We start from the raw sequence: 14,018 nt of genomic DNA, 5'->3' as shown, positions 1-14,018 counted from the left end.
CTCCACGACCAAAAGAGCAGAAACCCCTGCGCCGGAAGAGAGCATGAAGCTTCCCTACCCGACCCCCAGAGGCTAATGGCAACAAGAAAAAGAGCCTTAGAGAAACAATCCCAGACAGAAGGGGCCACAACAAAACGAGGAGATGAAAGGTAAGCGAGCACTCTGTCCAAAAACCAGGACAGCTCAGGCAGCGCATGAGCAGGCAGGAGGTGAAACAAGTCACGAGACAGCTTGCGAAGCGGCGCAGACGTAACATCAATACCGAAAGTACGCTGAAGCGGCTCCGCCAGCGCCGCACGATACAAGGCAACAGTGTTAGGCATAAGATGACACTCCTGAAACAACCAAGAGAGAAAGGACGTGACCACCCCTAACAGACAACGAAATAACACGACAAAGCCGCAAAAAGAAACAGAAGGACTGCCAGGAAACTTCATACTGCCGCCAAGAAGAAGCCCTCAGGTGGGACACCAACAAAGAGGCCACCTGATCACCATAGAGATGATGATAGACTCGAGTCAAAAAACCCATAAGCGAAGACTTGAGAAGATCGAACTAGCCACGTAACGTACCGGCCCGATTTACTGAAAGAGGCGGAGCCGCGGGAAAACCCTTGGGTTCGGACACCGAGCAAGCAGCACCTGAAACCAAGGTTGAGCCGGCCACCAAGGGGCCAGAAGGACAACTCTCCCCTGATAAGTCTCTAAGCGAGTCAGGACCTGGAGTAACAGCCGAACTGGGGAAAGAGGTACAGGAACCCCCACCTCGACCAGTCCAGCCGAAAGGCATCGACCCCGACAGCCTCGCGATTGGGGAAGGGCGCCGCATACACGGGAAGACGCAGCGACCTCGGGGCGCCCGAACGTCTGGCAAAGCCAACGGAAGGAATCGTCGTCGACCATCCACTCCGTGGTGAGGGGAATGAAGCGAGACAGGCCATCAGCCAAGACATTGGACACTCCCTGTACGTGAACCGCCAGGAGAGCCAAACCCCGAGAACTAAGCAGATGAGTCACCCGAAGCGACCAACCCCAAAGCGACAAGGACCGCATCGAACCCCCGCGGTTCAGGCAATGAACCACCAAAGAGCAAACCAAATGGAGCCGAATCGTCAATCTGAGGGCGACCCGAATCCTCCAAAGAGCAAACCACACTGCCGCGAACTCCGCACCGTGCTGTGAGCTCGATGGAAGGACGGATCCCAACGCCCCTGGCCGGCCTGGTAAGCACTGGTCACAAAGCCCCAGCCAAGAGACGACGCATCCGTGTACACATCAAGCGAGGGCTCGGGTAGGCGCCAAGGCAATGAACCATGAAAAACCCGAAGAGGAAGCCGGCGACGCAGCAGCCGACGCAAGGCCCCCGGGGGTCGAACCCAGCGATCGAGAGGCAGAAGGGGTGACCCCGAAGGAACCAGAACACCCAACAAAGTCAAACCCGACCCAGCCGGTAGACTGCCATCGCGAAGTTCAGGTTCCCGCACAGCCCCTCGAGCAACCGCCGGGTGACCCGAGGGCTCACCAGAAACAGACAAAGGCGGGACCGCAGCCGCAGGAGAGACTCCGGAGGGAGAGACAAGGAGGCGGTCCGAGAGTCCCAAACGAGACCCAGCCAAGTCCGAACCTGAGAGGGGACCAGATGGGACTTCCTCCAGTTCACAAAGAACTCGAACCCAGTGAGATGGAAAAGAACCAAATCCCTGGATAGCAAGCAAGCCGACCGGCTGGAAGCCCAAACCAGACAGTCGTCGAGGTAGGCCAACACCCGAACACCTGAAGACGCAAACGGGCTACCACGACCCCAAGTAAGGCGCGTGAACACGGGAGGTGCCAGGTTCAACCCGAATGGGAGACAAAAGCGGTAACTCAGATGCCCCACAAGAAAACTGAGCCAGTCCCTGAACCGCGGATGAATCGGGACATGCCAATAAGCGTCCCGGAGGTCCAGGGACACCATCCAAGCACCCGGCTCCAAGAGGAGCCAAACCTGAGACAGCGTAGCCATCCGCAAGGAGGGGGTAATGAACCAAGGGGTCCAGATGGGACAAGTCCAGAATGAACCGCAGGTCCGCGCAGTCCCGTTTCGGGACCGGAAACAGACGGGAAACTCATCTGAGGGACGACTTCGTTTCGACGACGTTGTTGAAACGACGTCGTTTTGACGACATCGTTTCGACAGCGCTCAAGCGAACCCACTCCATGATGACCTGACAGAGTGCAGGGGAAGAAACCTGCCCTGCCAGCCCCGACCCCCCGAAGGGGATGGGGGCCACCCAATGCCACCGCAGGCCGACAGACACGACCCGAAACGCCCACGAATCGTGGGACCAGGAATGAGCGAACAGCGCAAGCCGCCCCCCCCCCCATCGCCCCGTCAATGGGGCAAACAGCAAAAGGGCCGGCACCCCTTACAAGACCTGTACCCCGCACAGAGCGAACACCGCTCCCATCAGACGAGGGCGGGTCCGAAGCAGGAGCCGAACCCAAACCTGACACCAGTGGCCTACCACGACGAGAGGAACCCCGAACCCTGGCACGACCCTTCCGGGAAGACCCACCCTGGGACCCCCGGACAACCAACAAGTCCGACATCGGACGACAAGCTGACGATGCAGCCTGAATGAACTGCTCCACGGCCGACTCCTCAAACAGAAGAGGACAAAAAGGCGACAACAGTCTAAGAGCCAGAGCCCAAGCATATTCCATGGAGGAACCCAGCACCGCCTGCTGACACGCGAGACGGGAAGTATAAAACAGGAAACCGCATCCTGCAAAATCGGCGTGAAAAGCTTCAACAAGGCACCCAACGAACGTGCAGCCGAGGACAAGGTGGCGGACCCCAGGACGGACCCAAGCGTCCTCACATCCTTCACGAGCCAATCCTAGGACAGCTCCAGGAGGAAAAAGAACCGTAAGGCCGAAGCCAAAAGGCCCCAGGCGCGCAAGTCCTCCGCTACGAGCGCCGCCGAAAGGGTGGGAACCTGCACATGGAGCTGAACAACGCCCAAATCCTGGGGAAGGGCAGGGGCAAACAAGCACTCATTCAGGTACTCAAGATCGCCCCCCAGGAAAACCTGAATCACCGTGGAAGCTTCCCGCCACTCCAGCGTGCAGGAATGACGGAAAGAATGCCAGGAATCCAAAACAAACAAGGGGCTGTCCGCTAGCCAGGAAGACTCTGGAACCTCGTAACGGAGCCAGAAAGGGAACGAAGTCCCAAACCTGAACTCGAACTGATCCACTTCCGAGGCATAATCCTGGGTTACGCAGGCGGTAAGCTGCAAGGGCTGCCCGCACCACACCAGGTTGGATGCGATAAGCCGAAAACTTCCAGAAAGACGGAACCAACGTACCCGGGGGAACACAGAACCGAACCCGGGGAGGGGCCGACACCAAATCCAACTCGTACGCAGAGGGGGGAAAAGAAAACCCCACTCCTTGTAACAATAAGCCCCGCTCAGAGGGAAGAAAAACCCAGGCGGGGTCCAGCGGGGCCCAAGGCCCCCAAGTTAGCCCCTCCCCAGCCTCGAGGTCCTTAACAGAAGCACACGGGGCCCAGTCCTCTCCCCAAGCCCCAACCGCACAAGACAAGGACGGAGCAGCCGTAGAAGCCGGAAGAAAGGGGGCCCCACTGGTCAGACCCAGAAGCTTCGGCCGGGAGACAAGACTCGAATGCCTCTGCCGCCCCCCTGGAAGGGGCATCCCCCGAAGCTGCCCGAGTCTCGAGATCAAGTAACCCCTGCTCCGACTCCGAAACCCTCAGACGTTTCGGGGCCGGAAGCAGGGGGGGGGGGACCAGAACGAACAGAAGGGAAAGGACGAGGAGGTGCGGACTGAACCAGGATCAAAGCAACCCCCACTCCTAAGTCCGGGTCTCGAAAAGCAAAGCGGGGCAGCCCCAGGGCATCCGGGTGAGCAACCAACCGAGCACACTGCAACAGACGAAACCTAGCTTGCAACGCAATCGCCGCCTGTACCCGAATAGAATCATCAGAGGATTGGGTAAATTGAGTCACAAGCAAGCAGCAATACTCACAGGACTCAGGGTTGAAAGTATCACCGACCCAACAGGAAGCGTGGCAGAGGCAAAAACAATGAGGGTCACCCCGAGACACGGGGACCGAGCAACCCTCAAACTCGCACACAGTGAGCAGGGGTCACATCCATCGGACCCACGCCCCCCCCTAGAGGATTCCCAGGATCCTGAGCGTTTACTTTAAGAGGACTCGCGCTCAGTTACTCCCAGGCAGAGCGCTGCTGACCAGCACCCAAAACTACCAAGCGAACTTCTATAGCTGTACCCCAGGGACTTGTACACTCACGGGGACCTAGCAGGGGGCGCCACCGAGGAGAACCATGGAATGGCAAACACCAGTGGATTAATAGGGCAGAACCCCCCACCAGGCAAAAACAAAAAGATAAACAAAACCCCGCAAGAGGACAGCAAACCCCAAGGAACCAAGCCAGCTGCTATGTCGGGAATACAAAGCTGTGCAGCACCCTGCGTCCCTACCAGTGCAAACTGCCTCTTACCAGCAGGTAACAAGGGAAAACAGAACACCCAAGAGCCCAACAGGCGGCCGAAAAACCGAAAAGGTAAAACGGACCAGCAGGGGCAGATCCCGAAGAGCCTGTGGAAGGTGGCCCTAAGCCCCAAGGGCAGTACTTACAGGGCACCTAGGGAAGGCAGCCCTAGGTGCATGCAGCCTGAGTACTGAAGATAACTCCTGGTTCTCGCACCCACAAAAACAAACACCATACGCGAAGCACAGTGCTGTAGCGACACTGGAGTCAGAGCACACGACCTTAGCCTATAGCATCAGCCTCAAGAACTGAGGTGTGGGTAGCCGGCGTGAAGGCTCTGGGGCTCCACCTTCCCCCTCCCGGGGAGGGGGTAGCTGCGCAGACAGCGGCGCAGCGACGTGTGACGTTACACTAGTTTGCTTGTTTTCTGTTGGGGAGTTCTATCCACTAGTTCGCTTTTGGTAGAAATTTTAACCAGAATAGGGGTTTGTTTTGGAATGCTTACCTTTCTGGGTGCTTGACCCAGTCGATGGCAGACATAGAACGCTTCCAACCACACGGGGGGTTTCTATAGGCCATTGCTCCCCTTGCCTCTCTGAGGGGGCCCGGTTCTGGCCATGGTCCCCGGTAGGCCTAAGAACTCCATACACATGACTGATGCCAAAGTCTGACAGGAATATCATATATACCAAGCATATCAGCCTGGTAAAGCTCCGGGGAGCCGACGGGGCTCCCCCCAGAAAATTATGGTGGGAGGAAGATGTTGCCAAATGAGAAGTTTTTGAGGGAGGGAGTGGCAGCGAGACGTAGGCTGGCAGATGTGGTGGCCACTCCTTGTTGCTTTTTGACTCTCAATATCAACTTAGTGGTTCGTTATGGTGAACAAAAATGCAGATACTGTACTTATATACTGTAACCCCGCGATTATCCGGGATTCGAACATCCGGAAAACGCCCTTATGCAGCCAAAATCGTGACCTGATTAAGTTATCTCAATATCTGGCCAAAATTGCCACAGGAACCGGATAAAAGCTAGTTTGGCCAAATAAAAATTCAGCCGTGTTGTATTAATCCCGTCTGTGGCTCTAGACGCATGGTGGAGGAGGGGGTGGGGTAGGTGGGTGGTGTCGGAAGGGTGAGAGGGGGAGCGTCAGGAGGGACCGCCTGGGTACAGGAATTACCATTAATTTTAGAACAATTAATCATAGCCAAAAAACAAACGAAATAAGTACTAGTAATTATGTAATGACAAATAAATAAGTTTCCTAAAAGCAATGTGCACAGGCTGAAGTTTCCTTCAAAAATATTGTGAGTTTTTTCCTCCTGGCAGCCTACGTAACGTGCTATAGCTGCCCCAAGTGGACCCGTCCAACACTGGTCAACCCATGTGCTCCCGTCCCTCGAGTTATACACAGTGCTGCGCCATTAGTGAAATATTTTTTTAACTAACTTTTTTATTTTCATAGTAACTTTGAATATTTTTGGCCAAGACTATGTCTGGTAGCAGCATCAATCGTTCTGGAGGTGTTAAAAGGAAGAAAGTAAGTAATTATCAAAAGAAAGCATCAAACCGGGAAGGCTATGTAGCACCATCAAATGTGCAGAATAATCAGAGGGCGCTAAGTATCACCAAGGATGCCAATACGAGAACAAAAACGCATAAGGCGAACGATATCAAAAGTATCCGAGTCACCAAGAATTCTATTGAGGGACAGGTGACTGCGAGGGGCAGTCGGAAAGTAAGACACACGCTCGTCCTGGAAATCAGGATATTCAAGAAGGATATGCACGACCGTAAGAGGGACAATGCAATTAGGACATTAAGGAGCAGGGTGGTGCTCCATCAGGTGACCATGGGTTAAGCGAATATGACCAATACGCAACCTCGCCAGAGCCGTTTCCCATCACCGGTTACGGTGGTAGAAGGACGGCCACGAGGAAACACAACATTTAAGAGTACGTAGTTTGTTACCAGTAACAGACGACCAAGAAGCCTGCCAACGGGTAAGGATGGAGGAATGGATAACCGGGTAAAAGTCGGAATATGGAATACCTTTACGAGAGATGGCACAAGAGCGGACAGCTTCCTTGGCGGCAGCATCCGCACGCTTATTTAAAGAGACACCAATATGGCTAGGAACCCAACAAAACTCAACCGACTTAAATTTACTGTGAACAAGAAACAGCCAATGCTGGATCTCGACAACTACTGGATGAACCGGATTAAAGGACCCGAGAGCCATGAGGGCACTATGAGAGTCAACAACAATTACAAAGGAAGACTGACAACGAGAAAGCAGGAAACAAAGAGCATAGAGAATAGCATAAAGCTCTGCTGTGAAGATGCTAGTCCCTGGAGGTAAGCGACACATATAAGTGCGATCAGGAAAAACAACAGAGTAGCCAACACCGTCCGCAGACTTAGACCCATCAGTGAAGACGGAAACAGAGCGGGAGTGAGAAGAAAAGTGCTCAAGGAAAAGACGTTTTAGAACCGTAGGAGGGGTAAAAGCTTTAGTGATGCGGGTCAAGGATAAACAAAACTGCGGAAGGGGGACTCTCCACGGGGGCAAAGAAGGAACAACACGAGGAGAAATATGAGAAATACGAACGGAAAGAGAATCCTGTAAGCGAGACAACCAGACAGAAAGAGGGAGGTGGTGAAGAGGAACAGGAACCACAGGAGGGGTAAAAGTTAAAGCACGACAGAGGCGAGAGGAAGGATGTTGCAAGGACCGTGCAAGATAGCGAAGACAGAAGCGATCATGGCGGTCCTGGAGAGACAGGAAGCCAGTGTCAACATACAAGCTGAGGACGGGAGTCGAACGAAAGGCACCAGAACTGAGGCGCAACCCAGTATGGTGCAAAGCATCAAGACGGCGAAGAGTAGAAGGAGAAGCAGACGAGTAAACAGGGCAACCATAATCAAGCTTAGACAGGACGAGAGAGGAATGTAAAGCAAGGAGAGTGCACCTATCCGCTCCCCAAGAAGTATGGGACAATACCTGAAGGTGGGCAAGGGCCTTAGAGCACTCAACACGGAGGTAAAAGATATGGGGAGACCAAGACAAACGAGTGTCAAAGAATAACCCCAAAAGCTTCACGGAATCTTTGTATTCAAGGGGATGACATAAAACATAAATATAAAATAAAACAGAAACATAAAATGGTGCAAACATGGCGTGAAGTGTGGAGTTGCATTGTGTGCTGTCGACTGCTTCAATGACTACCACTCACTCCAAGATTTCTAAATGTGCAATAATAGTGCAAAAACCTGTACATAGTGCGTGCTAGTGTGTACATATAAAATAATGAACATTGTGATTACTGCACATAATATAATGCCGTAATGGAAAACGTTTGTGTGCGCATGTGTATACTCGATGTATGCAACATATATTGACAATAACTGTATAGTATTATACAGTTATTGTCACAGCTCCTATTAACACCTGCAACTGATTTAGAAACGGCAACCGAGTTTAATAGCTTCTTTTCATCGGTTGGTGCTAACCTTCCCAGTAAAATCCCTCAGACATGTTACCACATCTCTCTCAGGCAACTACCTGAACTCTCTTCTCCTTTCACCAGTCAGCTTGTCAGATGTTGTATCCATCATTCACTCACTAAAAACCAAAGCTGGGAACATTAACCCTTTAACTGCACAACGAACCTGCAGGCCCAGGCTTCGAGTGCGCAACGCGCCTCCGGGTGTTTTTATTTTTCACGTTCCATTCAAAACTCCCGCGGCTACATGGGGTTCACATCAGCTTCCTCACAGCTCTTGTAAACAGACGCCATCTTAAAAAAAATATTGGTCCACATTGCCGGGTGTCAGAGCCTCAGTAGTGAGTGAGCAACCAAGGCTAGCGCTCGCAGCATGAGCGCACAGCACTGCTGTTCAGCGTGTGACCACAGCATCGCCTAATATTGTCAAAATATATATATAATCTGTTTTATTTAGCCATGATAGTATTATAGAAGAGCCCGAGTGTGATAATGACTGGGTACAATGTTCAAATATCAGTGATTCAACCCTGGAAACACAAACCGAAACTGTCTCTATTTTCCGCTTGTAACAACTTGTAATAAAGTTGTTACATCTAGGCTTAATGTGTTTATGACGTATTGGAACGTTGTTACAACTTGATATATTGGTTGTTATAACTGGTTAGGTGGTGTTAAAACTTGTTCGAACGTTGTACCAACGTCGTAGTTTCGGTGTGTGTTTGGAGGGAATGCTGTTCACGATAGTTCACAGAGCTAGCCACAGCACCACAGCATTATTTCGCCCATCTAGGAATCTTCAAACGACTTTTTATAGTTCCTTTTCAAAATAAATTTGTGGTCAATTATTCATTTACAGGTATTAGTGACCAGGATTGTAGTTATAATGAGCGTTGTGCATAGGAAGGAGGAATTTTGATGAGGGAGGGAGGAAGGGAGAGAATTGAGGTAGCCTCACTGTGTGGCAGTAACTCTTTGTTTTGCTCACCGTACTAGCTTCGTGGTTCGCTATGGGGAACACACATGTACATGGGTATATACAGTGTGTGTGAATAGTGTAATAACAGCACCAGGAGTATGTTGTGAGGAGCTATTTTGGTGAGGGAGGTGACGTCGTAATCGTGGCATCGTCTGCTGTCTGCTGTGTGATGTGTCATGCAGTATATGGTGGCCATTGTACTGTTTGGACACAATACCGGCTTACTTGCATAGTACTGGTAAATAAAACATGTAGATAGGTATATATAACATGTGTAAATCGTGTAATAAATACAATAACAGTATGGTGGGAGGAGCAATGTTGGCGAGTAAGATGTTGGAGTGAGGGAGGGCTGGCTGGGTGTGGCTGGTCACTCGCGGTGTTCTGAGTGTGTTGATGGTGAATGCATATAGTGTGTGGCAGTGTATAGTGTGTACATATGTTGTAAATATACATAAATGAACATGAAACATTGGTGAGAATAACTGTATGATTTAGAGGAGCAATGTTGGCGAGTAAGATGTTGGAGGAGTGAGGGAGGGCTGGCCGAGTGTGGCTGCTCACACTCGCGGTGTTCTGAATGTGTTGATGGTGAATGTATATAGTGTGTGACAGTGTATAGTCTTCAAATAGATTGTATATATACACAAATTAGCATGATACATGGTAAATATGTGCAACATATGTGTACACAAGTGTCATGCACGTAACACAGTGTCCTCAGACAGTACGGATGTTTTACTGCCATAATATAGTGTACGTGTTCATTATACATAGGATTAGCACGTAAAAACAAATAAAATGTATTTGGAACCGTGCGCAAAAAATTAACAAAAATATATTCGCGGCAACTCGCGCGCCCTGCCCCGGGTACCCCACCGGCCCCGGGAGCTTACTGCACGGGCGAACGGGGAATGATGACGTCAACACGCCAACTTATGGACCCCATAGCAGCCAAAGTAAGTACAAGTTCGAAATTTTTTTGACATACCCATACTGGGGGAAGGGTTTTTGACACTTTAAAAAAACAAAAGAATTTTTTCAAGAGAATTTATTTCCTGCGCACTGGAGGGGGTGTCATATTTATAGGTCGCGCAGTTAAAGGGTTAATGAAATACCATCCATGGTATACAAGAGTGCCTCCCATGCCCTTGTGCCACCCATAGCTCTGCTGTTCAACAAATCTCTAGAGTGTCATACCTTCCCTGATATCCTTAAAAAAGCAAGAGTAATGCCAGTCCATACAGGAGGCAATCTGGCAGACATAAACAATTACAGACCAATATCAAACCTACCCATATTATAAAAAATATTTGAAAAATTATTTACAAACAGCTCTACTCCTACCTAGTCAAATTCGACATACTCAGCTCCTATAAGTTTGGCTTCCGCTCCCAAAAGAGTACCAACACTGCAATTATTAGTCTGCTTGATATAATCTACTCAGCCCTTGACAAAAATGAGTTTCCGATTGGACTCTTCATTGACTCTTTGACCTGAGAAAGACCTTTGATACTGTTAACCTCAACTACCTCTTACTTAAACTCCACCATTATGGAATCCGAGGCCTTGCCCTGAACTTTATCCTAGCCTATCTTAGTGACAGACACCAATGTGTAGCCATCAATGATATAACCTCTCCCACTCTACCATTAATTGTAGGGGTGCCACAGGGCAGCATCCTAGGACCTCTCCCATTTCTTATATACATCAATGATCTGCCTAATGTCTCTAACATTCTTAAACCTATATTGTTTGCTGATGATACTACCCTCATCTACTCAGACCCCTAACCCCCACACACATTAAATAATGTTGAGAATAATGAATTAAAAGTCCACTTATGGATGTTAACCAACTCACACTAAGCATAAAAAAGACCTACTACCTCTTATTTGGAAGCAAATCAACAAATGCAATTCAGCTTCAGATAGACAATGTTAACATCAGCAATAAAAATGATGGAAAGTTTCTTGGCCTATACTTAGAAAAAGAGACAACTTCAGCAACCACATGCAACACATAACTAAGAAAGTCTCTAAAACAGTTGGTATACTCTCTAAAATCAGATACAGTATTATGTACCTAACTCTGTTCTTCTCTCACTATATTATGCACTAATCTATCCCTATCTTACTTATGGTATCTGTGCATGGGGTTCAACCTCTGCAGACTACTTCAAGTTCATCATCACCCAGCAAAAAGCTGCTATCAGAATAACAACACACTCTGCTTTCAGATAACACTCAGCTCCCTTGTTTAAATCTTTAAAGATGCTAAAGATAAACTCACTCCACACATTCTCTTGTGCCATCTACATTCACAAAACCCTGTTCATTAAAATACAAATACAAAATACAAATATTTATTCAGGTAAAGTACATACATACAAGGTAAGATACAAAAGTTGATGGATTTATAGATAGAGCTAGTACATACAATGCCTAAAGCCACTATTACGCAAAGCGTTTTGGGCAGGTAAATGCAAACCCTGCTCTGAAACTCTCCCTGGGCAATATCCAGGGATATTGTCCCTAGATATCCCTAAATAATAAATATCTAATACATCCAGAATATAAATATTTATAAATAATTTGATATCTCGAGAGTCAAACTTAATCTGTGTAAACACTATGCAAATACAGGGACCTAGTCTATGGAACTCACTCCCTAATGAATTGAAAAGCTGTCCAACTTTTGCCTTATCCAAAAACAAAAACAAAAATTACCTAATTTCATCTTCATAGTTTCTTACCTAATGCTCTAAACTTGCACTGTAAAGAGTGCTATCCAATCCCCCAATATATATATATCCCTAAGTCATACAACTTTACCATTGTCATCACTGCTGTCATCTTATATATGCCATCAATTGCCTTTTTTGTGCCTACTAATCTTTGTCAAATTATCAATCAAGCTATCAGCACTATCAAAGCTATTAATGTGCTTTAATATACTAATCTCTCTCAAATTTTTCCTACAATGTACCTGTTAACATTTTATAAATTTTGCAAGAATTTACCTTCTTAATATTATCTGTTAGATTAAGGACCTGCCCTTAACGCTAAGCGTACTAGTGGCTTTACAAGAATGTAAACACATCAATATATGTACTCTCACAAACCCAATGTACCTTCTTGTATGTATGTAAATAAATAAATAAAATAAATTTGTTTCAACCTTGGTGACCAACCTTGGACTAACCAGAGACCAACCTTGGATTAACCAGAGACCAACCTTGGATTAACCAGAGACCGACCTTGGATTAACCAGAGACCGACCTTGGACTAACCACAGACAAACCTTGGACTAACCACAGACCAACCATGGACTAACCAGGGTCCAACCTTGGGCTGACAAGTGACCATCATTGGGCTGACAAGTGACCAACATTGGGCTGACAAGTGACCAACATTGGGCTGACAAGTGACCAACATTGGGCTGACAAGTGACCAACCTTGGGCTGACAAGTGACCAACATTGGGCTGACAAGTGACCAACCTTGGGCTGACAAGTGACCAACATTGGGCTGACAAGTGACCAACCTTGGGCTGACAAGTGACCAACCTTGGGCTGACAAGTGACCAACATTGGGCTGACAAGTGACCAACATTGGGCTGACAAGTGACCAACATTGGGCTGATCGGAGACCCACCTTGGGCTAAGAGTTCCGCCTTGTGATCCAGGTAACACATGGGACAGTTCCTCAGGGTTATGGCGCGTCGCACACCTGCAGCCACATCTGCTGGCTTTGTATATCCAAATTTGGTTCACATGCAGACGGCAGCTACAACAGACCAGGCAAAGCTGATCTATTTCCCTTCTTTGTTTCTAGCTATTTGTTAAGAATCACAGGAAGCCAAACACTCGCTCGTTCTCCAGAAACATCAGCTTGACGACCACAGACGACCCTCGCCAGCAGACGAAAACTTTTGTATATATGGCGGACTACGAGACTACTTTTTATTTATTTTTATTTATTTATATATATACAAGAAGGTACATTGGGATTGTGAGGATATATAGTATAGTAATTACAATCTTGTAAAGCCACTTGTACACGCAGCGTTTCGGGCAGGTCCTTAATCTAAGAACATTTTAAGTAGGTAAATACTTGCAAAATTTATCAAAAATGATAACAGTTACAAAGCAAGAAAAAAATAAATGAGAGAAAATTGTAGGTATATTAAGCACATAGGTAGCTCCGATTGATTGCAATGACAGCGTGAATGGTAGTTTAATCAAAAATTAGTAGGCACAATATCAGCCCAAGCTTCGTCTTGAAGCAAAGCTCAACGCCTTAAGCCATATTGATGCTCTGTCCACAGAGCATTCTCTCTCTCAAATCATATACACTGATGGTTCCCTACACCGCACCACGGGTGCAGCTGGAAGTGCAGTTGTTCTGACAATGGGCGATGGCTTGTACTTTGAGTGGGGAGTCCGTATAAACAAAAGGGCCTCTACCCTTCAGACCGAACTATTTGCCTTGATCCTTGCACTGAAATGTGTACAAGTCTCCAAACTTGATACATTAATTGTAAGTGACTCCTTATCATCCTTAAATGCTCTCAACTATTTAAGACATAACTGTAACATGCTCGTGTCCGAAGCTAGACACAAATACGACAAAATTATTAAGGATGGTAACAGAGTCCATTTCATGTGGTCTCCATCTCATGTTGGCCTCCGAATGCATGATAGAGCTGATAAGTTAGCCGAAGAATCTGCCTTTAAAGGAGCCGTTGAGTGTAACCTTGGATTGTCAATGAGCAATCTGAGAGCAGCAGTACACCGAGAACTTCAACAAGATCTTGTAGATCTGAGGCAAAGTGAAATTGACACCAGTAATTCCATCTATCATCATACTATCATGCAAGAGGAGCCACACATCTATGGATCATCCAATAAAATCAGCAGACTTCTAGATGTTACTACTGCTCGGCTTAGACTTGGTTACAAGTATCTCTGGGAATTCTCATTATCTGCTGATGTAGACCTGACTAATTG

The 14,018-nt window shown here is 48.0% G+C and overlaps 1 protein-coding gene across 1 annotated transcript in view; it reads right to left on the bottom strand.

Moving 5' to 3' along the window:
* The window catches only part of PIG-L (phosphatidylinositol glycan anchor biosynthesis class L), a 208,595-nt gene extending 195,650 nt beyond the window's left edge, over positions 1 to 12,945 (bottom strand). Inside the window, 1 exon segment of the mRNA XM_069323835.1 lies at positions 12,664 to 12,945. The gene's annotated coding sequence lies outside the window, so the exon portion shown is untranslated.
* Positions 12,946 to 14,018: the final 1,073 nt, after the last annotated feature.

The sequence above is a fragment of the Procambarus clarkii genome, chromosome 13 (genome assembly GCF_040958095.1).
Source record: "Procambarus clarkii isolate CNS0578487 chromosome 13, FALCON_Pclarkii_2.0, whole genome shotgun sequence".
NCBI classification, from domain to species: domain Eukaryota; kingdom Metazoa; phylum Arthropoda; class Malacostraca; order Decapoda; family Cambaridae; genus Procambarus; species Procambarus clarkii.
The sequence above is the reverse complement of the archived record's forward strand: the minus strand, read 5'-3'. Positions and strand labels throughout refer to the sequence as shown.